The sequence below is a fragment of the Mobula birostris genome, chromosome 4 (genome assembly GCF_030028105.1).
Source record: "Mobula birostris isolate sMobBir1 chromosome 4, sMobBir1.hap1, whole genome shotgun sequence".
Classification (NCBI taxonomy): Eukaryota; Metazoa; Chordata; class Chondrichthyes; order Myliobatiformes; family Myliobatidae; genus Mobula; species Mobula birostris.
Window position 1 is genome coordinate 74,419,788 of NC_092373.1, and position 22,794 is coordinate 74,442,581.

The following is a 22,794-nucleotide window of genomic DNA, read 5'->3' on the forward strand; positions in this document are numbered from 1 at the left end:
AACGGGAAACCCAGGAACGCTCCTCTGGGCCGTACCCTTCCCAGTCGACCTGGTTTGGAGGCCCCTGCCCCGACGGCGCACATCTAGTAGCCGCCAGACGGTGTATGCCGGATGGTTGTCGATGATCCGGGCGGGTGGAGGGGTTTCGGTCAGAGAACACAAGGGGCTGACGGAAAGTGGTTTTAATTGGGAAACATGAAAAGTAGGGTGGATGTGCATAGATCTTGGTAGCTTAAGTCGGACTGCTGTGGGGTTGATGATACTTTCGACCTCGAAAGGTCCCAGGAAGCGAGAGGCGAGTTTCTTAGGCTTGTTTTTAAGAGGGATGTCCTTGAATGAAAGCCACACCATCTGCCCAGGTCGATACTCAGGCGTAGGAGTCCGGTGTCGATCGGCAATCCTCCTCTTGCGATCGGCTGATCTGAGCAGGGCCGTGCTTGTGTCCTCCCAAACCTTGCGGCACCGATTGATATGGGCTTGAACAGACGGCACCGCAATCTCTTCTTCTTGAGCGGGGAACAGCGGGGTTTGGTACCCAAGGGCGCACTCAAAGGGAGACCTTCTGATGGCAGTACTAACCAGAGAGTTGTGGGCGTACTCAACCCACGCGAGGTGGTCACTCCAGGTAGACGGTTTGTTGGTTGTAATACAACGTAGCGTCGCCTCCAAGTCCTGGTTGACCCGTTCGTCTGGGGGTGGAAGCCGGATGACAGGCTGACCGATGCACCTAAGGCTTGACAGAAGGCCTTCCATACCTGCGAGATGAACTGGAGACCTCGATCGGAGATGATGTCCGCGGGGATTCCATGGAGGCGGAAGACGTGGCAGACGAGAAGGTCTGCGGTTTCCTGAGCAGAAGGGAGTTGAGGGGGGTTGGTTGCTACAAGGTGCACCGCCTTGGAAAACCGGTCTACCATGGTGAGTACGGTGGTGTTTCCCTGTGAAAGGGGTAGACCGGTGACGAAATCTAGGGCGATGTGCGACCAGGGACGACCAGGGCCAGGTAGGAGTCGAAGTAATCCCGCACATGGCTGATGAGAGGCTTTTCCACCGGCACAGACGGAACATGCCGAGACATAGGAACGGGTATCCGCCTCCATAGGAGGCCACCAAAAGTGTCTTTTCAGGAGAGCCAGGGTTCGACCACTCCCGGGGTGGCAGGCAAACCGAGATGTGTGCCCCCACCAGAGAACCTGAGATCTGACGGAATCAGGCGCAAAAAGGCGATCGGCGATTGCGCTTCCTTTACTATAGACTCAATCTCCCAAGTGAGGGTTGCCACCACACAGAATGGTGGGAGGATAGTCTCTGGGCTGGAAGTGACCTCCTTGGAGTTGTATTGGCTGGAGAGCGCGTCCGGCTTCCCACTCTTGGACCTTGGACGGTATGTGAGGGAAAACTTAAACCGTGCAGATAGTAATGCCCAATGGCCTGGCGGGAGTTCAAACATTTGGCGGTCTGAATAACTTCACCAGCTTGGTATCAGCGTATCACTCTGCAATTGGGCCTTGGACCTTCTGACTAACAGACCCCAATCAGTTAAGTTAGACAACCTCTTGTCCTCCACTCTCACCCTGAACACCGGCGTGCCTCAAGGCTGTGTGCTGAGCCCTCTTCTGTACTCCCTTTTCACCTATGACTGTGTGCCTGTACATGGTTCTGACTCCATAATTAAGTTCGCAGACGACACCATGGTGGTTGGTCTGATCAGAGGGGATGACGAGACGGCCTACAGGGACGAGGTCCAGCACCTGGCTGCGTGGTGTGCTGACAACAACCTGGCCCTTAACACCTAGAAGAGCAAAAAGATCATTGTGGACTTCAGGCATGCCATGAGTCACACTCACGTCCCCATATACATCAACGGAACTGTAATGGAGTGTGTATCAAGCTTCAAATTCTTTGGTGTCCACATTTCCGAGGATCTCACCTGGTCCCTGAACACCTCCATCCTGATCAAAAAGGCGCAACAGCGCCTTTATTTCCTGCGGAGCATGAAAACAGCTCACCTCTGTCCCAGGATACAGACGGACTTTTACCGCTGTACCACTGAGAGCATACTCACCAACTGCATCTCAGTGTGGTATAGCAATTGTCCCATATCAGACCGCAAAGCACTCCAGCGTGTGGTGAAAACTGCCCAGCGGATTATCGGCACCCAATTGCCCACCATTGAGAACATCTACCTCATGGTCTCAACCTAAACATAAACGCTGCTTGGGCAGCGCAAAAAGCATTATCAAGGATGCATCTCACCCTAACCATGGACTTTTTACTCTCCTCCCATCCGGTAGGCACTACAGGAGCTTCCACTCCCGCACCAGCAGGCACAGGAAGAGCTTCTTCCCTGAGGCTGTGACACTACTGAACCTCTCACCACAGCGCTAAGCAGTATTGCATCCGTATTGTACTATCTCAGTACTTTTATATTTGTGTGCTGTAGCACTTTTTTTATTCGTAGTTATTTTGTAAATAACACTATTCTTTGCATTTCTGGTCAGATGCTAAATGCACTTCACTGGCTTTGTATCTGTACTTGGCACAATGACAATAAAATTCAATCTAATCTAATCTATTCTAATCCCAGGTTTTTATGATCAGTCCAAACAATAAGCGGGTGTTCCTTCCCCACCAGCCAGTATCTCCACTCCTCCAATGTTAGCTTGACCGCCAGTAGTTCCCGATTCCCCACGTCGTAATTCCGCTCGGCGGGGGACAGTCGGCGAGAAAAGAAGGCACAGGGATGAAGCTTTTTGTCCGGACATTGATCGTTGGAACAGGACTACTCCTATCCCGGACTTGGAGTCATCAACCTCAACAATGGATTGACAGGAGGGGTGCGGTTGGACCAGGATGGAAGTGGTTGTGAACCGCCTCCTTGGGTCAGTGAATGCCGAATCAGCCTCGGAGTGCCAACAAAAAGGTGTGGTAGGCGAAGGTGAGGTAAATCAGGTAAGGGGCGCCGCCACCCAACTGTAATCCCTGATAAATCAGCCATAAAAGTTCGCAAACCCTAAAAACTGCTAAAGTTGCTTGTGGGGCATGTACCTGGGCCAATTTTCCACCGCCCGGATCTTCTCGGGATCTGTCCTCACCTGCCCGCTCTCGATGATGTAGCTCAGGAAGCTGACCAAAGGGATGTGGAACTCACATTTCTCCGCCTTCACAAGTAACTTGTTCTCCCACAGTCTCTGGAGGACTAAATGGACGTGGTGAATATGTTTCTGGGGGCTGCTAGAAAACATTAAGGTATCATCTAGGTAGACGAACACGAAGCGATTAATAAAGTCCCTCAGTATATCATTGATTAGGGCTTGAAAAACGGCGGGGGCATTGGTGAGGCCAAAAGGCATGACCAAGTATTCGAAGTGGCCCAAAGGTGTATTAAGGGCCGTCTTCCATTCGTCTCCCTCCCTCATCCTGACTAGATGGTAGGCGCTATGAAGGTCCAACTTAAAGAAGATTGTGGCTCCGTGAAGTGGTTTAAATGCCGAGTTAATGAGGGGTAGTGGGTACTTATTTTTAACTGTTATATTGTTTAGGCCTCGGTAGTCAATACAGGGACGAAGCGACCCATCCTTCTTTACTACAAAGAAGAAACCGGCGCCCACCGGGGAGGATGAAGGTCGAACAATGCCTGTCGCGAGGGACTCACTAATGTATTTCTCAATGGCCTCTCCCTCAGGTCAGGACAAATTATAAAGATGACTGGTGGGCAACGAGGCCCCGGGCAGAAGGTCGATAGTGCAATCATACGGGTGGTGTGGAGGCAGGGAAAGAGCCCATTGTTTGCTGAATACCTGTCCCAGGTCATGGTATTCTGCAGGGACTCCAGACAAGTCAAGGGGTTCCAAGACAGGCGGGGTCGCGGTAGGCTCCCTAGGGGATGGAGCAGACCGCAGACAGGTGGCATGGCAAAACGGGCTCCAGCTGGCTATCCTCCCGGTAGACCGGTCGACCTAGGGGTTGTGGTGGTTCAGCCAGGGATATCCTAGAATTACAGGGGCTTGAGGAGAATAGATGAGATTAAATCGTCCCTCCTCTCGATGGTTTCCAGACAGAATCAAGGTCAGGGGTGGCGTACAGTGGGTAACCCGAACCAGCAGTTTTCTGTCCAGCGCCCGGGCCTCCAGAGGGGTATTTAACGGCTCCCGAGTTATTCTGGCCCGGGAGGCTATGTCCTCATCCAGCAGATTTCCCTCAGCACCGGAATCCACCAAGGCGGATAGGGACAGGGACTGTTGTTGATAATACACGGTAGCCGGGATCTGCATCCAGGTCTGGGGACTGAAGGGAGTGTCGTCCGGCTCACTAGGGCCCCCCTTTCTACTGGTGAGCCCTCCCTTTTGGCCGCAGAGAACAGGTATCCCGGAAATGTCCCAGCTGGCCGCAATATGAACAATCCCCAGCTCTCTGCCTCCGAACTGGGAATGATTGGAAATCGGATGAGGGGATTAGGCCCAATTAACAGCAAGATGGGGAATCGCCAGATGGGACTATGACAACCATAGGCATCTGTGGTCATTGAGTGTATTTAAGGCACAGGTTGATAGGTTCTAGCTTGTCTAGGGGATGGAAGGCCAGGAAGTGGGGCCCAGGAGAGGTCAAAAACATTCAGCCAAGATTGAACGATTGAGCAGACTCAATCGGCCAAAGGGTCTATTTCTGCTCTTATGTCTTATGGTCTTATCGGCATCCGTTAATCCCGTGAGATCATGAAGGTTTCCAGGGTGCAGGCCTGGGCAAGGTTGTATGGAAGACCGGCAGTTGCTGCAACTCTCCCCTCTCCACACCACCGATTTTGTCCAAGGGAAGGGCATTAGGGCCCATACAGCTTGGCACCGGTGTCGTCGCAGAGCAATATGTGGTTAAGTGCCTTGCTCAAGGAACAACACGCTGCCTCAGCTGAGGCTCGAACTAGCAACCTTCAGATCACTATACCGATGCCTTAACCACTTGGCCATGCACCAAAAAGTTCTACTCAAAAGGTTCAAAGCAACATCTAAACAAGCCTGATGCATTTTGGAGACAAGTCCTGCGGACTGATGAAGTTAAAATAGAACTTTTTGGCCGCAATGAGCAAAGGTATGTTTGGAGAATAAAGGGTGCAGAATTTCATGAAAAGAACACCTCTCCAACTGTTAAGCACGGGGGTGGTTCGATCATGCTTTGGGCTTGTGTTGCAGCCAGTGGCACGAGGAACATTTACTGGTGGAGGGAAGAATGAATTCAATTAAATATCAGCAAATTCTGGCATCAAACATCACACTATCTGTATAAAAGCCGAAGATGAAAAGAGGATAGCTTCTACAACAGGATAATGAACCTAAACACACCTCAAAATCCACAATGGACTACCTCAAGAGGTGCAAGCTGAAGGTTTTGCCATGGCCCTCACAGTCCCCTGACCTAAACATCATCAAGAATCTGTGGATAGACCTCAAGAGCAGTGCATGCAAGACAGCCCAAGAATCTCACAGAACTAGAAGCCTTTTGCAAAGGAGAATGAGTGAAAATCCCCAAAACAAGAATTGAAAGACTGTTAGCTGGCTACAAAAAGCGTTTACAAGCTGTGACACTTGCCAACGGGGGTGTTACTAAGTACTGCCATGCAGGGTGCCCAAACTTTTGCTCCTGGACCTTTTCCTTTTTTGTTATTTTCTAACTGTAAAAGATGTAAATAAAAAGTTTTCTTGCTTAAAATATTAAAGAAATGTTTCATCTTTAACTTTATGCCTTTTGGAAATCAGTTCATCTTTTACTCGCTTCGCTATTCACAGTAACAGAAATTTTGACCAGAGGTGCCCAAGCTTTTGCATGCCACTGTATGTTAAGATGTTAGTGAAAGAAAAGAGAGAGCGACCGCGGTAATAAAAAATAACCATTTTCAGAGCAACGCCAAGGAGATATTAACACAAGGCGTGGCATCAAAATGATAGCGATCAGTATGACTCGTGCGCAGTAGCAAACATATTTTTGAGGTAAAAACTGCAACATATGCAACAACGATCACCCACTAATGTAATCAAATGATTATAAGATCGGTTTCAGTGTACAATTTACCTATTATAACATGGATTTTTTATTCCAGAGATACGTTGGCGGGTTCTGGTAGAAATAGGAACTTCTTGCGGTGTCTTTAAACTACTTCCTGGGCGGACAAGGATTTAAAGGGCTGTTGGAAACAGTGCTCGATTCGGAAACACACTGGGAATTGGGTGAATGCGAGGAGATTGGCTCTCATTCCTGTAGAAGTGGGAAGCAGTCCCCTCGAACCCCGCCTGGACTGGAACAGAGTAAGTGCTCGGGCTGGATTCAGACTGACCGTCACTGGGTCGTTGTTCCATCTCCCGCTGCCAGGGTTTCGCAGAAGGAAAGTTTCAGTGCGGAATGGTCATTACTCGGTGGGTGGGCCGAGAGGGGATTCACGGCACTGTTGTTTCGTCAAAATCTACATATGTGCAGAATGAGGAGAGAGCGAGGCATAGAAAAAGTGTAAGATGTTTTTAATGGCGAGGAGGGAGGGACGGGGTAATAGAAAAATATCCATTTTGAGAGCAGCATCAAGTAGTCTGTGAGCCACTGGGGTGGTCGGTACCATCTGAGGGGAATATTGCTCATAGTGATTTTTGGCAAGGTATATATCTCTAGAGTTAGAAAATATGTGATAGCATTGCACCAGTGGTAGCTTTATTACTTCAAATAAGTAATCACTTTTTGTATATATTCCATATTTACATCAGTACAGCAGAAAATGTTACACCCCGCCCCCCACCCCAGTTAAAAAAAACTCATTTGGAAAGATTTCTGGAGTTTTATTAATGTCATGATATTTTCTGTATTTTTGTATCAAATCAAAACAATCTTATACTTTTGTCATAGCATATAGAATTATTGTACAATAATTCAAATGTGGGGTTCCACACAGCCATAACCTAGGCCCCATTTGATTGTAAAGTGAATATATTTAATCAAAGACTGCTTTCCTTACATTATTTTCCATACTTTCATAACCTATTAATAATCATAATAATTTCCTAAGTCTTCCACATCTTCATCTGAACTTTCCACACTTTATGAGGTGGATGCCTGGTTCTCACAGTCTGCCAGTCTACACATGTCAGTACACCTGAGGCCATTTGCAACACACTTACATCTTGAGAGTGAACATTTTTTTGGACAGTTACAGGCCAGTAGATCCAGGACAGCATCGGGTGCTGGCTGGCCTTCCAGCCAGTGCACCACCAACTGTTCAGCTTCCTCTTCTCTCTCCATCTTCCTTCCTCTGCCACCAGGGCTTTCCACTTGTGGGTCCTTCTCCAAACATCTTCTGCATATACCAGCCTGGTAGTTGGTTCACTGTGCATGTTTTGTTAAGCAATCCTTGCATGGTGGGAGTCAATTTCACCTTTTTTGGCAGAGAAAAGGTGATACCTGAGCTCATTGACCTTGGTGGTCGATGCTTTTGGGGCATACAGGAGACATGTAAATGCCTCCAGTTTGTCCATCAGTTCTGGGGAGAGGTCCCATTCCTGACCCAACTCTAAGGATGTGTCCTGAGTTTCCCTGTTGCTGGTCAGAAGTTTTAGGGCACTTGTCTTCCCTTTGCCTGCAAAAGTGCTTCCAGTGTCACATCCTGTATATGCGTGCAACCTAATGAGAGCCCTACAAACCTCTGTGCCAACAGTGGCAGCAACCGTCTGTCACAATGGGGTGCTGGGAACGGACCCAAATGCAAGACACAGACACTGAAGTACAAGGAACAGGACTTGACTAGAGTAGGGACGTGACAGGATACAGACAAGGAGCAGGGACAAGAGCACAGACTAGGGCTTGGACCCCAAGCCAGAGACTGGACAAGGACCCAGAACCTGGATCTTGCCTCGGGCTTGGGCACCAGAACCAGGCATGGACATGACATGACTGCAGGACTGGAGACTGGGGTCTTGAGGCTTGGAGGCAGGCTTGGGGTCTTGAGACTTGAGGCTTGGAGGCCGGCTTGGGGTCTTGAGGCTTGAGGCTTGGAGGAAGGCTTGGGGTCTTGAGGCTTGAGGCTTGGAGGCAGGCTTTGGGTCTTGAGGCTTGAGGCCTGCAGGCTGGGGTCTTGGTCTTGAGGCCTGCGGTCTTGGTCTTGAGGCCTGCAACCTGGGGTCTTGGTCTTGAGGCCTGCAGGCTGGGGTCTTGGTCTTGGGTCTAGGGTACTTTGAGGCTTGGGTATGGACTCCGAGCCAGAGACTGGGCAAGGACTCAGAACCTGGGACTTGACTCGGGCTCGGACTCCAGAACTAGGTGAGGACAAGACAATGCTACAGGACTGGACATGGCTTGGTTGTGGAACTCCCGGGTAGGGCGAGACACAAGGACAGGTAAAGGCACATGGACAGGACTTGGATAGGACTGGACTAGGCACGGACTGGACGAGGGCCTTCAGGAGCCCGGAACCTTGGACTAGAAGAGACGGGAGCACAGAACCTTGGACGAGAAGAAACAGGAGCACAGAACACAGAGCTGGGACCCCTCCTTGGGAACAGGACATAGGGCCGGGACTCACACACATAACACAGAGCCGGGACCCCTCCTTGGGAACGGGACGTAGGGCCAGGACTCAAACACAGAACAGTGAACATGAAGAGACAGATCCCAACACAAGGTGATGGCAAACGGCCGGACCCACCTAGCGAAGGCGTGGACACAGAGAGACAATTCCACACAATGAAAGACAGTTCCTTATCTTGACCTAAAAAGGTTCCAGTCTTGCTCCAGCGGTAAGACTTCAGTGATACAGGCGGGGTATCCAACCTAGATGAGCAGGCAGAGAGTCAGGCGAGGTATCCAGGCAGGGAGGAGGGAAGACAAGGAGGGGAGCAGAACAGTTCAGCAGGGAATCTCTCGTTTGCAGAGGTATATATGACTCAGCCCCAAAACGAGGAACATGTGCCCACAACAGAAACTGGGGAAAACCAGAAACCCTGGAACAAGGAACCATGGACCGGACTGTGAACCAGGAGACAGAGGTCATGGATCGGACCATGACACTGTCCTGATATCTACAAGCCTTGTACGGGTTCTAGTGTCACAGCTCTGGAACAATGGGGGCTCAATCTTGTCACAAAAAGCTAAAGACATGATAAACCATATAACAATTACAGCACAGAAACAGGGCATCTCAGCCCTTCTAGTCCATGCTGAAATCTTACTTTCACCTAGTCCCACCAACCTGCACTCAGCCCATAACCCTCCATTCCTTTCCTGTCAATATAGCTATCCAATTTAAATGACAACATTGAACCTGCCTCAACCACTTCTGCTGGAAGCTCATTCCAAACAGCTACCACTCTCTGAGTAAGAAGTTCCCCCTCATGTTACCCTAAATTTTTACCCTTTAACTCTCAACTCATGTCCTCTTGTTTGAATCTCCCCTACACTCAATGGAAAAAGCCTATCTACGTCAACTCTATCTATCCCCCTCAACCTTCTACGCTCCAAAGAATAATGTCCCAACTTGTTCAATCTTTCTGTGTAACTTATGAAATGAAACCCAGGTAACATTCCAGTAAATCTTCTCTGCACTCTCTCAATTTTATTGACATCTTTCCTATAATTCGGTGACCAAAACTGTACACAATACTCCAAATTTGGCCTTACCAATGCGTTGTACAATTTCAACATTACATCTCAACTCCTATACTCAATGCTCTGATTTATAAAGGCCAGTATACCAAAAGCTTTCTTCACCACCCTATCCACATGAGATTCCACCTTCAGGGAACTACGCACCATTATTCCTAGATCCCTCTGTTCTACTGCATTCTTCAATGCCCTACCATTTACCATGTGTGTCCTATTTTGATTAGTCCTACCAAAATGTAGCAGCTCACATTTATCAGCATTAAACTCCATCTGCCATCTTTCAACCCACTCTTCTAACTGGCCTAAATCTCTCTGCAAGCTTTGAAAACCGACTTTGTTATCCACTTCTCCACCTATCTTAGTATCATCTGCATACTTACTAATCCAATTTATCACCCCATCATCCAGATCATTAATATATATGAAAAACAACACTGGACCCAGTACAGATCCCTAAGGCACACCACTAGACATCGGCCTCCAATCTGACGAACAGTTATCCACCACTACTCTCTGGCGTCTCCCATCCAGCCACTGCTGAATTCATTTTACTACTTCAATATTAGTACCTGACGATTGAACCTTCCTAACTAACCTTCCATGTGGAACCTTGTCAAAGGTCTTACTGAAGTCTATATAGACAACATCCACTGCTTTACCCTAGTCAACTTTCCCAGTAACCTCTTCAAAAAATTCAATAAGATTTGTCAAACATGACCTTCCACACACAAATCCATGTTGACCGTTCCTAATCAGACCCTGTCTATCCACATGATTATATATACCATCTCTAAGAATACTTTCCATTAATTTCCCCACCATTGACATCAAACTCACAGGCCGATAATTGCTAGGTTTACTCTTAGAACCCTTTTCAAACAATGGAACAACATGAGCAATACGCCAATCCTCCAGCACCATCCCCGTTTCTAATGACATTTGAAATATTTCTGTCAGAGCCCAGGCTATTTCCACACTAACATCCCTCAAGGTCCTAGGGAATACCCTGTCAGGACTCAGAGACATATCCACTTTTATATTCCTTAAAAGCACTAGTACTTCCTCTTCTTTAATCATCATAGTTTCCTTAACTACCCTACTTACCTTACACAATTCAATATCCTTCTCCTAAGTGAATACCGAAGAAAAGAAATTGGTCAAAATCTGCCCCATCTCTTTTGGTTCCGCACATAGCCGTCCACTCTGATTCTCTAAGGGACCAATTTTATCCCTCACTATCCTTTTGCTATTAATATAACTGTAGAAACCCTTTGGATTTATTTTCACCTTACTTGCCAAAGCAACCTCATATCTTCTTTTAGCTTTTCTAATTTCTTTCTTAAGATTCTTTTTACATTCTTTATATTCCTCGAGCACCTCATTTACTCCAAGCTGCCTATATTTATTGTAGATCTCTCTCTTTTTCCAAACCAAGTTTCCAACATCCCTTGAAAACCATGGCTCTCTCAAACTTTTAACCTTTCCTTTCAACCTAACAGGAACATAATGAGTCTGTACCCTCAAAATTTCACCTTTAAATGACCTCCATTTCTCAATTACATCCTTCCTGTAAAACAAATTGTCCCAATCCACTCCTTCTAAATCCTTTCGCATCTCCTCAAAGTTAGCCTTTCTCCAATCAAAAGTCTCAACCCTGGGTCCAGTCCTATCCTTCTCCATAATTATATTGAAACTAATGGTATTGTGATTACTGGACCTGAAGTGCTCCCCAACACATACCCCTGTCACCTGACCTATCTCATTTCCTAACAGGAGATGCAACACTGCCCCTTCTCTAGTTGATACCTCTATGTATTGCTGCAAATACTATCTTGTACACATTTTACAAACTCCAAACCATCCAAAGACATCTGTGTCTTCTGAGCAGATCACTACAGATTGGTATCCCTCTCTTGTGGCAGCATGGAGAAGTAGGCAGCCATCTGCTTCTTCTTGTTGACACTGAAGAGCTGACACCGCCTCACTGTTTTGAGATGTGTTTCTGTAACATTTGTCATTTACAGTTGCATACAGATTCTTCTCCTGTAGCTTTGCTCTATACTCCGCCTTCCTTGATTTCACTTCTCTCTTCTTACATATATCACTGAATGTTTTCAGCTTGTTGGTTTTCATTGGAATTTCTTTGCTGGTGGGTCTTCCTCTAGTCCCTCATCCTTGAGGGTTTCCTAGCATTGCTCACCAATCTCATATGCCTTCATCAGGTCGGAGGCAATGTCCTTGGGGACTGCCTTTGCCGTAGAGATGCTAAAGAGGTCCCGCTTCTCTGAAAATGGGTTGACCCATTCACGTATGAGGCTAACCTCTGCTGAAACTGCTTCCTCATCTTTCTGGATTCTTGGCCGCTGTAGCTCCGCATGACAAAGCTCTGATTTGTTGCCTTGCACCATCTCCCTTAACTGTCCCAGGAATGCACTGCAGTGCTCAGCTGTTATGTAGTAACGCTTGATAGCTCCAGCATTCAGGCTGAACCGTGATGTGCCTCCAGGAGTCTGTGTGTCTTTGTTCACTGTGGCTTCAACAGCCTGGCCCACAGGGATCTGCCCAAACGGGTTGTTACTTGACAGTTGCACTGAGAATTGGCCTGTCTTGAAGGCCTCACACACAGAAGGATTCTTCTCTGGGAGGTTCATCATCTGAGCAAAGTAAGGGGACAGGTACCTGGCGTAATTCATCTTATCATAGGCAAAGCACCATGGAATCATGGTTCTTATAGCATGGAGGTGCAACTCCCAGCCCCCTCACGAGAGGTGCGCAGAAGCCCAAGTACTACGTTCTCTACCATGTCGATGTATGATATCCAGAATGCAGATAGCTCTCCATTGTTGTGACGGAGGTGTTCCAGAAAGTCTGTCCACAGGGTTATCAGCTCAGCTAAGAGTGGACTTTGCAGCAGATTGTTCAACTTCTGTTGGTTCAAGTCACTAGCCATAGCGTTCACATAGTCTAAGAATGATTTGATCATCCCACACAGAACACAGAAATCTACCACCGCTGCAATGCTATCACATATTTTCTAGCACTAGGGCGGTATACCTTGCCAAATATCACTATAAGAATTATTGCCCCCAGATGGTACAAGTAGCCCAAATTTGGGGTCCTGGCTCACGGACTAAAGGAGATATTTACTGAACTGATCAGCAGTCCAGACACTTAGAAAGTTTTCTCCACCCAGACTGACAAGTGTCCCGAACCAGGGCAGCAGTGGTGGGTAGGCGGTGCAAAAACCTTCAGTCCACAAATAGACATTTAAAATTAAAGCCAAAACCATAAATGTTGTAAATCAAAAATAAAAATTCTAATGGAAAGACTCAGCAGGTCAGGGAGCTTCTATGGGAAAGAATATTCCCCAGGCTTCAGCAGAGAATCGCAGAGTGTCTACTGACTTCTCCAGTCCAAGCAGGTTAGCGTGAAATGGAAATGTGTACCGACGCATAGCTCGGAGCTCAAGTCACACAAAGGTGGCTGGGAAATTTAAGTTCAGTCAATAATCTCGAATTACAATACAAAATTGACAAAATGTGCATGGTCAATGAGTGATATCACAACCAACGTGAATAGGCATCTAATCTAACTTGTACACAGCGGTCACTCGGATACCTTCGATTTGGCGACTCAGACTTGAACAGGTGATGGTAGGAGGAGGGAGGGGGGTCATGATTCACTCCAGTTTCCAAGCAGTCTCCTGGCAGCAGGTTAAACATGGGAAATGAATGAACTTCCTTCTCATGACTAACAGTCGCTGATGGATATAGTTTCAGATTGAAACTTTCCATCAGAACTTCTAACTTAAAGATGCATTACCGCCACCAACTGGACTGGAGTGTAGTTGTAGAGAGTTGGGAAATGAAAACCCACTAGTTCTTTATCAAATGAAAACTAAGTTACCTCAAAAAGCCCTATAGATTGTAAATAATGAAAGAAAATATTGTGAATTAAATTAATTTCCAAAACTTAGTATAGTTTTTCAATGAAAACTGTCAACCCTCAAAGATGGTAGTGCATCCAGTATTTGCTTTCGTTCAACCTTATATACATTGTAAAACAATGTGTTCAACTTTTCCATAATGATGCCAAAACCTACACACCCCAGACTGATGTTTTCCAACAAGATATTAGGAATAGTTAAGCATGGTATCCCCAATCCAAAGTCGAGTCAAGATAATTCCTTCCTTTCTTATTCTACCCCCTTCTCCCATCTATCCAACAGTCTTATGTACTTTGTAAAGGTGTCTCCCCTTATGTCATTACCCCACAAGTCTTATTATAATCCCCTAATTCTTAACCCACCAAACGTTTAGCTTCTGATTTGCTTAGCAGAAGGTCTACATCCACAGTTAAGCTTCTAACAGTTTTTTTAGCCAAGCAATCAATGTACTCATTCCCCTCAAGACCACTGTGTGGGAACCCATAAAAGTAGACATGTAAATCAATACTTTGAATATGAAATAAAATTTGAAGAGCTTCAGGTAGTAAATCTGACCTTCTCCTAGAATGACCTCAACACTTCTTCACAGTGAAAGACAATTTATAAGAAGCAGGATGAGGGATGTAGAGGGAGTGGACTCACCACATTGTCAGGACTTTGGCGTCCATCCACAGTCAGCCACTAGAAGCCCTCAGAAGGCTTCTAGTTTCAAAATATTCCCGTCTTACTGGTTACCTGTATGGTAATTGAGTACACCTGTGCTGTGTCACTCTGAGTATTTAAACTGTGTGAATTATGCTGTTCTTTGTTCAGTCTTTGAAACAACACTTGATAGTGTGTCTCTTTGGTCATCCAAATGCTGTGTTCCTTTTGACTGTGTTTTTTTTTTCCTTGTCTTTTGGCTTTCCTGTTTGGACCCATTTTGTTTTAGAACTTTGGATTCAACCTGTTGTTTTTTTGGAATAGTTCACCTGCTCATTTATGTCTTTTTTTTTTCCCCTGGCCTTTTGATGTGGATTATTGCCTTTGTTTTGGAACTGTGCTGGAAATCAAACTATCCAGTAAAGTACCTGTCTGAATATTCATTCTGACCTTCTGCATGATCTCTGCATCTGGGTTCATTGCTCACTCAGTCCCTTGGGTACAGCAGAAGAGTTCTGTACTGTCATACTGGAGGCTGCATTCAAGCCCAGGTCGGACTGACACCACATTGCTTCATAGGATGATATGAGGACACACTCTGTAGCATTTAAAATAGCGAGAGTTGACCTCCGTGAGAAATACAATTGTTTACATAGTTGAAGGGATAGTGTATCAAAGAATATCTTCGTATGAGAAAAAGACTAAGACTAAAATGAGAAGAAATTTCTACCTTCAGTAGGGTTGAGCTTTGAAATTATCTATCTCAGTGGCTGTGGAGGTCAGTCACTGATTGCATCCAAACTAGATATTGTCAAATGTCAAGATATCAAAGGAATAAAGGGATATAGGTTTCAGGTACAAAGATGGTTCTTGAGGGAGCAAATCAGTCCTGAACTGTTGAATGGCAGAGCTTTCTCCGGGGGATGAATGATACACTCCTGCATTGATTTCTTAATCCTACATAGCAGAGACCGGCTGTTTGTACAGCTACATCATCACCTCAGTCATATACCTGTAGTAGATTAATGTGCCCATGATGATATTGGTAGAGGTTACCAATGCACAGTCCTTATGGAGATAAAGTGCTGTAACAGAGTTGGGACACTCTCCATTGTGCTGGGTGGCAATCTAGTTATGATAAATGACTGGATGTCCATGAGCTGATCTGGACTATCAGCAAAACTAGAAGTATGATGTCCATGATCTGTCCTCCCTTGGCCTAACATGTCCCTCTCTCTACCTCATAGGAGATTAATGAATATACACATGGAGACAGCAGTGTCACAAACATTAGATATTGAATAGATTAGAAATATTGTTGGCTGGGAGTGAATATGAGTCACCCGATTATCACTTGTGGCAAGATCTATCTTTGAAAAGTCCTTGAGAACTTCACTGATTTCCCTGTGATAACAATTTTTTGGATATGATAGAGCCCAACAGTGAACAGCGTCTATCTTAGCCTGGGTGGATTGGACTTCTTTGTAGTCTCTGTCATAGATAATGACATAACCGATAGGTATCTGTGACTATTATGGATGCTGATTTGAGGTCTTGCATTTGTCTCTGACAGAATGGAAGTTGGAATATAGGTGCTCCAAGCATTTTGTCAGGAGGAAGGATCCACTGAGTTATCTTTTCATTCTCCCTCCCTGACAGGCAGCTCTAACAGAAGGTCACATTTTGAAAAATCCTGCACAGCAGACTATGTTACCTATCTTGGCCACAGTTATGTTTCTTATTTAAGGCCAGAGTAGATCTTCTTGACTTCATCCATAACTTTGGGAAGTAGGTACTGATACCAGTCGTTGCTAGTTCCATAACACATTAAGCCATCAGTTTGTGGAATCCATTTGCCCTATGAGCTGTGAGTTGCTGGAATACTTTGCTGACAGAAATTCCATCTTGTGAAGATGGTATCTTCATGTTTGCCCCTCCAAAATGATTACCAATTCCTTTTTGAACCACCCACCTGTTTCCAATTGTGGCTTAGTGGCAATGTTAATGTCAAAGTGCCAGAATGCCCAGGCTATGAGGAAAGGCAATATCAGGATCTCTCAATTCTGGGACTGCCTTGAAGGTCCATAGTTCCTAGATTTCACACTTAAACATTTTATCTTCTTATAGCATTTGTTATATACAATGCAAATTGCAATAAAGTAGATGGTAATATCAATTGTGTCCTCAGCTATTCAGAACTTAGTGCATTGGGCTTAAATATTTCACATTACCAGTCTACGGTGCTTTCTTAACTACCAATTTTCCACTTTTTCCCGTCTCTAAATATATTTTTGCCTGATACATACTGTAAGAGTCATAGAAAGGTGCAGTATGTGAACAGACACTTTGGCCCACCAAATCCAAATTAACCAGCAACCACCGTTTTGCTATAATCCTAATTATTCTATTTATATAATTCGCCCCACATTCTCATCTACCTTTTCCCTTCTCTTCCCTACAACACACCCGCCACCCACCCCCAGACACTCCGGACTCTGCCAGTCATTTACACACTATGGGAACTTCACTATTTAACCTACTGATCTGCTTGCATTTGGGATATGGGGAGGAAAACAGAGCATCTGAGGTCAGCATTGAACTGAGGGCTTTGGGGAACTGTGAGGCAGCAGCTTACTAGCTTTCAACAATGTTATCAAGAACAGATAATCTGTTTTTGGTTACACTATCCTTGGTGAGAACTGACAAATTGTTTTTTCAATGATGAACAAGATGACATAAAAATGCTTTACTCACACCATGTAGCTAGTATTTTCTGGAAATCCAGTACTGAGTATTGAATCTCACATTTCTCTCATCTTTTTTAGGACCACCTCACACTCGCATAAAGGAAATGAGTGCATGACACATCATGGATCTCTCAGAGACATTAACCATCAACATTTTCAAACTTGCTTCAGGTAACATGTACGAACTGAGGAATGCTTATATCAGTAAAATGCATCATGCATTATCCAAACACATCAAGAAACTGCTGACTTGCTGATTATACTGAATTACTTCTCGTGGCAATGTAACTAACACCAGTGTCAGACAACACATGTGCTGGGTGTAAATGCCAAGCATCTCCACTTTAATAGATTGTAGCTGTGAGGAAAGTCACTGATCTGATTTTATTTTCTCTCTCCCCTTGGAGTCCATTCTACTTCCAAACATTTGCAGTATTTGTATTTTATTTTAAGACATTCAGATATAGTGCTCAACAAATATTTCTTCACAAAGCTAGCTGTACACAGTTTCGTCTCAGGGAAAATATTTCCTCTTGTAACCATAGTTTATTTTTCTGAGAATCTATGAAATTCACACACATGATCCTGTCACTGCCAAGAGTACAATTGAAGAAGAGGGTTGGAGCAGGGATTGTGCTTCAACCAACCTCATTGATTACTGTACCTGTGGCTCTTTGACAAGCATGTGTCTTGTCCAGATTGAGACTAATTTCTAGTGCCCAGCCTGGCATCAGGTGGACCTCAACCCAACATGCATGGGAAAATGGTCCATTGTTGGCTGGCTCCAGGGTGTAGTGAATATAGCCCTTGAAATTTCAGTACCACCTACACACTACTCTGTGTCCTATGGTGCTTCAAGGTAAACTGGTTGATCATGGTTTACAATCCTAGATTTCCAGTGTCTACAGTTCTTTACTTTTGAATTTATGTTTATTTTCCAGTCTTCCATTTAATTTTGGTGTGCAGAGGGGCTCTGTATGCCAGACCTGGTACTCTCACTAATGCTGCTGCAGGACAAACCGTGATGTTCCCCATAGAGTACCAAAGCAATGAAGATCAGTACGATGTTACCTTTAGATTAACATTTCCACAGCTCTTTAAAATTTTAATATGGAAATCCAGTCTTCCAGACAATCTGCATATTGTACATCCACAATATAAACACAGAGCTACAATCAAAAATGGATCAGTGGTGTTATATGATATACAAGTCAGCGACAGTGGAGAGTATCAAATATGGACCGACTACTATGGGGTAGAACTGAAAAACCATGATCAAAGTACTTTCAAGATTCACGTCTTTGGTAAGTATTCATTCCTGGTACTTTTTATAGTTTTTGCATCTTTAGAAAGTTAAATATTTTCATGGATCTCCAAGTTCCAGCCCTTGGTCGAGGTCAACTATATGAAGAGCAGAAGTGAGCTATGTGATGAACCGTGACAGCAAGAAAGCATTTCACTAAGTGTGACCTTAAGGAGTCTGAATAAGATCAAAGTCGGTGGCTGTCAATGGAGAAATTCTCCCAATGACTGGGGTCATTTTAGATTTTGGCGGTCCGTCATTCTGCCCGAGAAAATCACTGCATCAATTCCTCTGCCTGTGTCTTAGGCCCAGCTACCTTCCTTCAATCGAGTCAGAAGTGCGGAGGTTTGCAGCTCATTCTGTAATATTAAATTCAGTACAGAACTTCCTAGAAATCATTGCAATCTTTGCCTTCAGGGTGCAGGATGTAGCGAGATGTTACTCACCCAGGCTACTGTGATAGCATGTGAAACCACAATGTCTGCCACAAGAAGGGCAAAGGCACCAGGGACGTAGAATGGTCACTGCCTACAGGTTCCCTTTCAGTGAACACAGCTGCCTGATCTAGAAATGTATCACAAGTCCTCCACTGTTCCTAGGACTAAAGCCTGGAGCTCTAAATGTGTCAGTGGTCTGAAAGTACCTTCACCACAGGCAGCTCGCCAACAACTTTGATGGCCTTTAGGGATGGGTAGTAAAGGCTGGCCTCACAAGTCATGCCTATTTATTAAAAGCTGAATATACAGAAAAAAATTCTATTTGATCAATGTAAAGCATCTACCTGAAGTTAAAAAAATGTATCAGTGTTTTAGTAGATACATATTGGATCAATTTCTCATGAAGAATGAATTTGAAAGGACTACTGTAGTTTAATCAGTTGTCCCTGTGCATTCACTGACACAAGCAGACCTGCAAAGACCAGTTTAGCAACATTTCCATTCACTTAGGCAAAATCTGCAAATGTTCACACTATTATCAAACAAGCTTCGTTTTCTCACATAATACAGTAAGTTTATTGTTGCATAGGGCAGTGTGTTGAAACTGTGCCAAAGCTAAATGTAAGAAATGAATTTGTTTATCCCTTGTTTAACCAACTGAGCATTGTGAAATCATATCTGGTACCACTTCTACTTTGATAAAGGCATCGTCGTTCTCACAACAGAAAGCAAAGCATGTCTCTACATATGAAGTATTAATATAGCATTTCAGTCACAGAAAGGTAAATATTATACTATTCTTACATTATGAGCCAAATGAGATATACCAAGCAGGTAGTACACAGAGCTTAAATTTAGAAATCCCTTCAACATTGCACTGTCAGAATTTTTCTTGAAATGGGTGTAACTGTCGGGTTCTGTCGGCTGTGTAAGTCTAGGAAAGACAATCTCTGGCCCCACCAAACGTGTGAGATTGAGGTGCAAAACCTCCTGTTTGGGTGGACGCCGTGTGATTTGTTCCCCTGTTAAAATCAGTACCACGAAATAACAAACAGTACACCATACACAATTAAACGATTTAGCTTTATAATTCTGAATTTGACTGAAGTGTCAGTAAAGTAAAACAAGAAGAAAAGGGCCCATTTTAATGAAACAGTCTAATGTGCACAAGTTGGAGCTCACGGTTTCCCTTCCTCCGATCCTTCATCGATTTCCCCAGGCTTCGTCAACTCCTGGCCCCCTCCAAGTCCACCACTGTCTGGTGTCTATGACCTCTCCTTTCTGGCATGTTCTCTCTCAATCTTCTGCCGAACAAAAAATCCAGATCACCTCAGTCTCAGACACACAGCAAGTAAAATCACTCCCCTCATTGGACGGCTCACATGCACCCGTTATCTCTAACCATAACCCAAACACTGCTGCTACAGAAAGACCATTACATTAGCAGCAAAACCTTCCCATGGTGTTGCATGGGTAATTGATACAAATCAAAATACTGCTTTGTGGTTATTTTTGTGTTCTATTTGAAGCAGAATTTCATTGGTAGAACATTACTGTATATGTCAAATGTAAATGACAACCAAAGAAATTGTGCAACGTTCAGGAATCTGGTGAGGAAATCCATAAAACTAAATCCTTGTCTACAAATCCCATGAAAATCTACAAACTGGTTTGTAGATAGAAACTTCGGTTGTATGAAATGTAATGTTTTCTGCTTCATGGAGACCTGGCTGACGGAGGCGATACCAGATCATGCCATCGAGCCCTTTGGGTTCTCCCTGTTCCGGTCAAAAAACCTCCTGGGAAGAGTAAATGAAGAGGGTGTGCTTCATGGTCAGTAATGCCTGGTGCGACACCCGGAACGTGCATGCCCACAAATCCTTTTGCTCCCCAGATCTCCACAGGGGACTGTCTTGTTTCCCTTTCTCTTCACCATTTACACCTCAGACTTCAACTACTGCACAAAGTCTTGTCATCTTCAGAAGTTTTCGGATGACTCTGCCATAGTTGGGTGCGTCAGCAAGGGAGATGAGGCTGAGTACAGGGCTACGGTAGGAAACTTTGTCACATGGTGTGAGCAGAATTATCTGCACCTTAATGTGAAAAAGACTAAGGAGCTGGTGGTAGACCTGAGGAGAGCTAAGGTACCGGTGACCCCTGTTTCCATCCAGGGGGTCAGTGTGGACATGGTGGAGGATTACAAATACCTGGGGATACGAATCTAAGAACACTGAGGCTGTCTACAAGAAGGGTCAGAGCCATCTCTATTTCCTGAGGAGACTGAGGTCCTTTAACATCTGCCGGACAATGCTGAGGATGTTCTACGAGTCTGTGGTGGCCAGTACTATCATGTTTGCTGTTGTGTGCTGGGGCAGCAGGCTGAGGGTAGCAGACACCAACAGAATCAACAAACCCATCCGTAAGGCCAGTGATGTTGTGGGGATGGAACTGGACTCTCTGACGGTGGTGTCTGAAAAGAGGATGCTGTCTAAGTTGCATGCCATCTTGGTCAATGTCTCCCATCCACTACATAATGTACTGGGTGGGCACAGGTGTACATTCAGCCAGAGACTCATTCCACCGAGATGCAGCACAGAGCGTCATAGGAAGTCATTCCTGCCTGTGGCCATCAAACTTTACAACTCCTCCCTTGGAGGTTCAGACACCCTGAGCCAATAGGCTGGTCCTGGACTTATTTCATAATTTACTGGCATAATTTACATATTACTATTTAACTATTTATTACTATGTTTCTATTACTATTTATTATTTCTATGACTATTACTATTTACTATTTACTAATAGTAGTATTACTATTACTATTTCTATTACTATTTATTATTTATGGTGCAACTGTAACGAAAACCAATTTCCCCCGGGATCAATAAAGTATGACTACGACCATGACTATGATCTGGAGTACCTGGTGCTGCTGTGTAGACCTTTCTGGCTGCCTAGGAGTTCACAGCTGTTATTATCACAGCTGTGCATATTCCACCGCAGGCTGATACTGACCTGGCGCTCAAGGAACTGTACGAGACTATCAGCAAGCACCCTAGAGACTGCACAGCCGGAGGCTGCTTTCATCGCCGCCAGTGACTTTAATAGAGCATCGCTGTCTAAAGTCTCTCAGAAGTTTTGCTAACACATCCATGTGGGCACACGGGGAGGTAGCATACTCAACCACTGCTGTTCTCTCCCTTACACAACGTTTACTAAGCACTCCTCCACCCCCCATTTGGAAAATCAGATCACCCCTCCATCTTGCTGCTGCCAAAGTACAGGCAGAAGCTGAAACAAGAGGCAGCCATGGTTAAAACTATCCACTGTTGATCCGACCAATCGGCCTCCATGCCACGAGACTGCTCTGAAGACGTCGACTGGAATGTCTTCCATGATGAGGATGTCTCTGAGTTGACGGATGGGGTCACGAGTTTCATCCAGAAGTGCTTCGAGGATGTTGTCCCCTAGAAATCTGTCAGGGTCTATCCAAACCAGAAACCCTGGATCAACAGTTCCATGCGAGCAACACTGACCACGCGAGGCAGAGCATACGTTGTCGGTAATCAACAGGAGCTCAAGAAATGCAGTTAAGATCTGTGAAAAGTCATCAAGGCAGTGAAACAACAATGCAGGGACAAGATTCAGACACAACTCTCCACCAACAACGCACGCAGTTTATGACAAGGTCTGCACACCATCACAGACTTCAAAGCTAAACGCAGTGGAGTTTCCAACACCGCTGCCTCTCACCCAGACGAGCTAAGTCTTTTTTACGCTCGATTTGATGTTGCCAACACTGAACTCCTGAGGAGACCTACAGGTGATGCGACCTGCAGCTTGGTCATCTCTGAGGCTGAAGTATGCAGTTGTTTCTAACAAGTGGACAGTCGCAAGGCTACAGGACCAGATGGCATCCCAGGGTGAGTACTCAGAGTGTACACGGCACAACTGGCAGGTGTGTTTACAGACATTGTTCCGGTACATATAGAGACCACGGTAACATGTCTGAACGACTGCCGTCCTGTTGAACTCAGCTCAATAATAAGCAAATGCTTTGAGAGGCTGGTCAAGGACTAAATCTGCAGC

At 45.2% G+C, this 22,794-nt stretch overlaps 1 long non-coding RNA gene across 1 annotated transcript; it reads left to right on the top strand.

Moving 5' to 3' along the window:
* The first annotated feature begins 6,139 nt into the window (after positions 1-6,139).
* On the top strand, positions 6,140-18,263 carry LOC140195950 (uncharacterized). Its single transcript, XR_011885577.1, has 3 exons — positions 6,140-6,296; positions 17,044-17,136; positions 17,907-18,263. It is a non-coding gene; the product is annotated as an uncharacterized lncRNA (long non-coding RNA).
* The last annotated feature ends 4,531 nt before the right edge of the window (positions 18,264-22,794 follow it).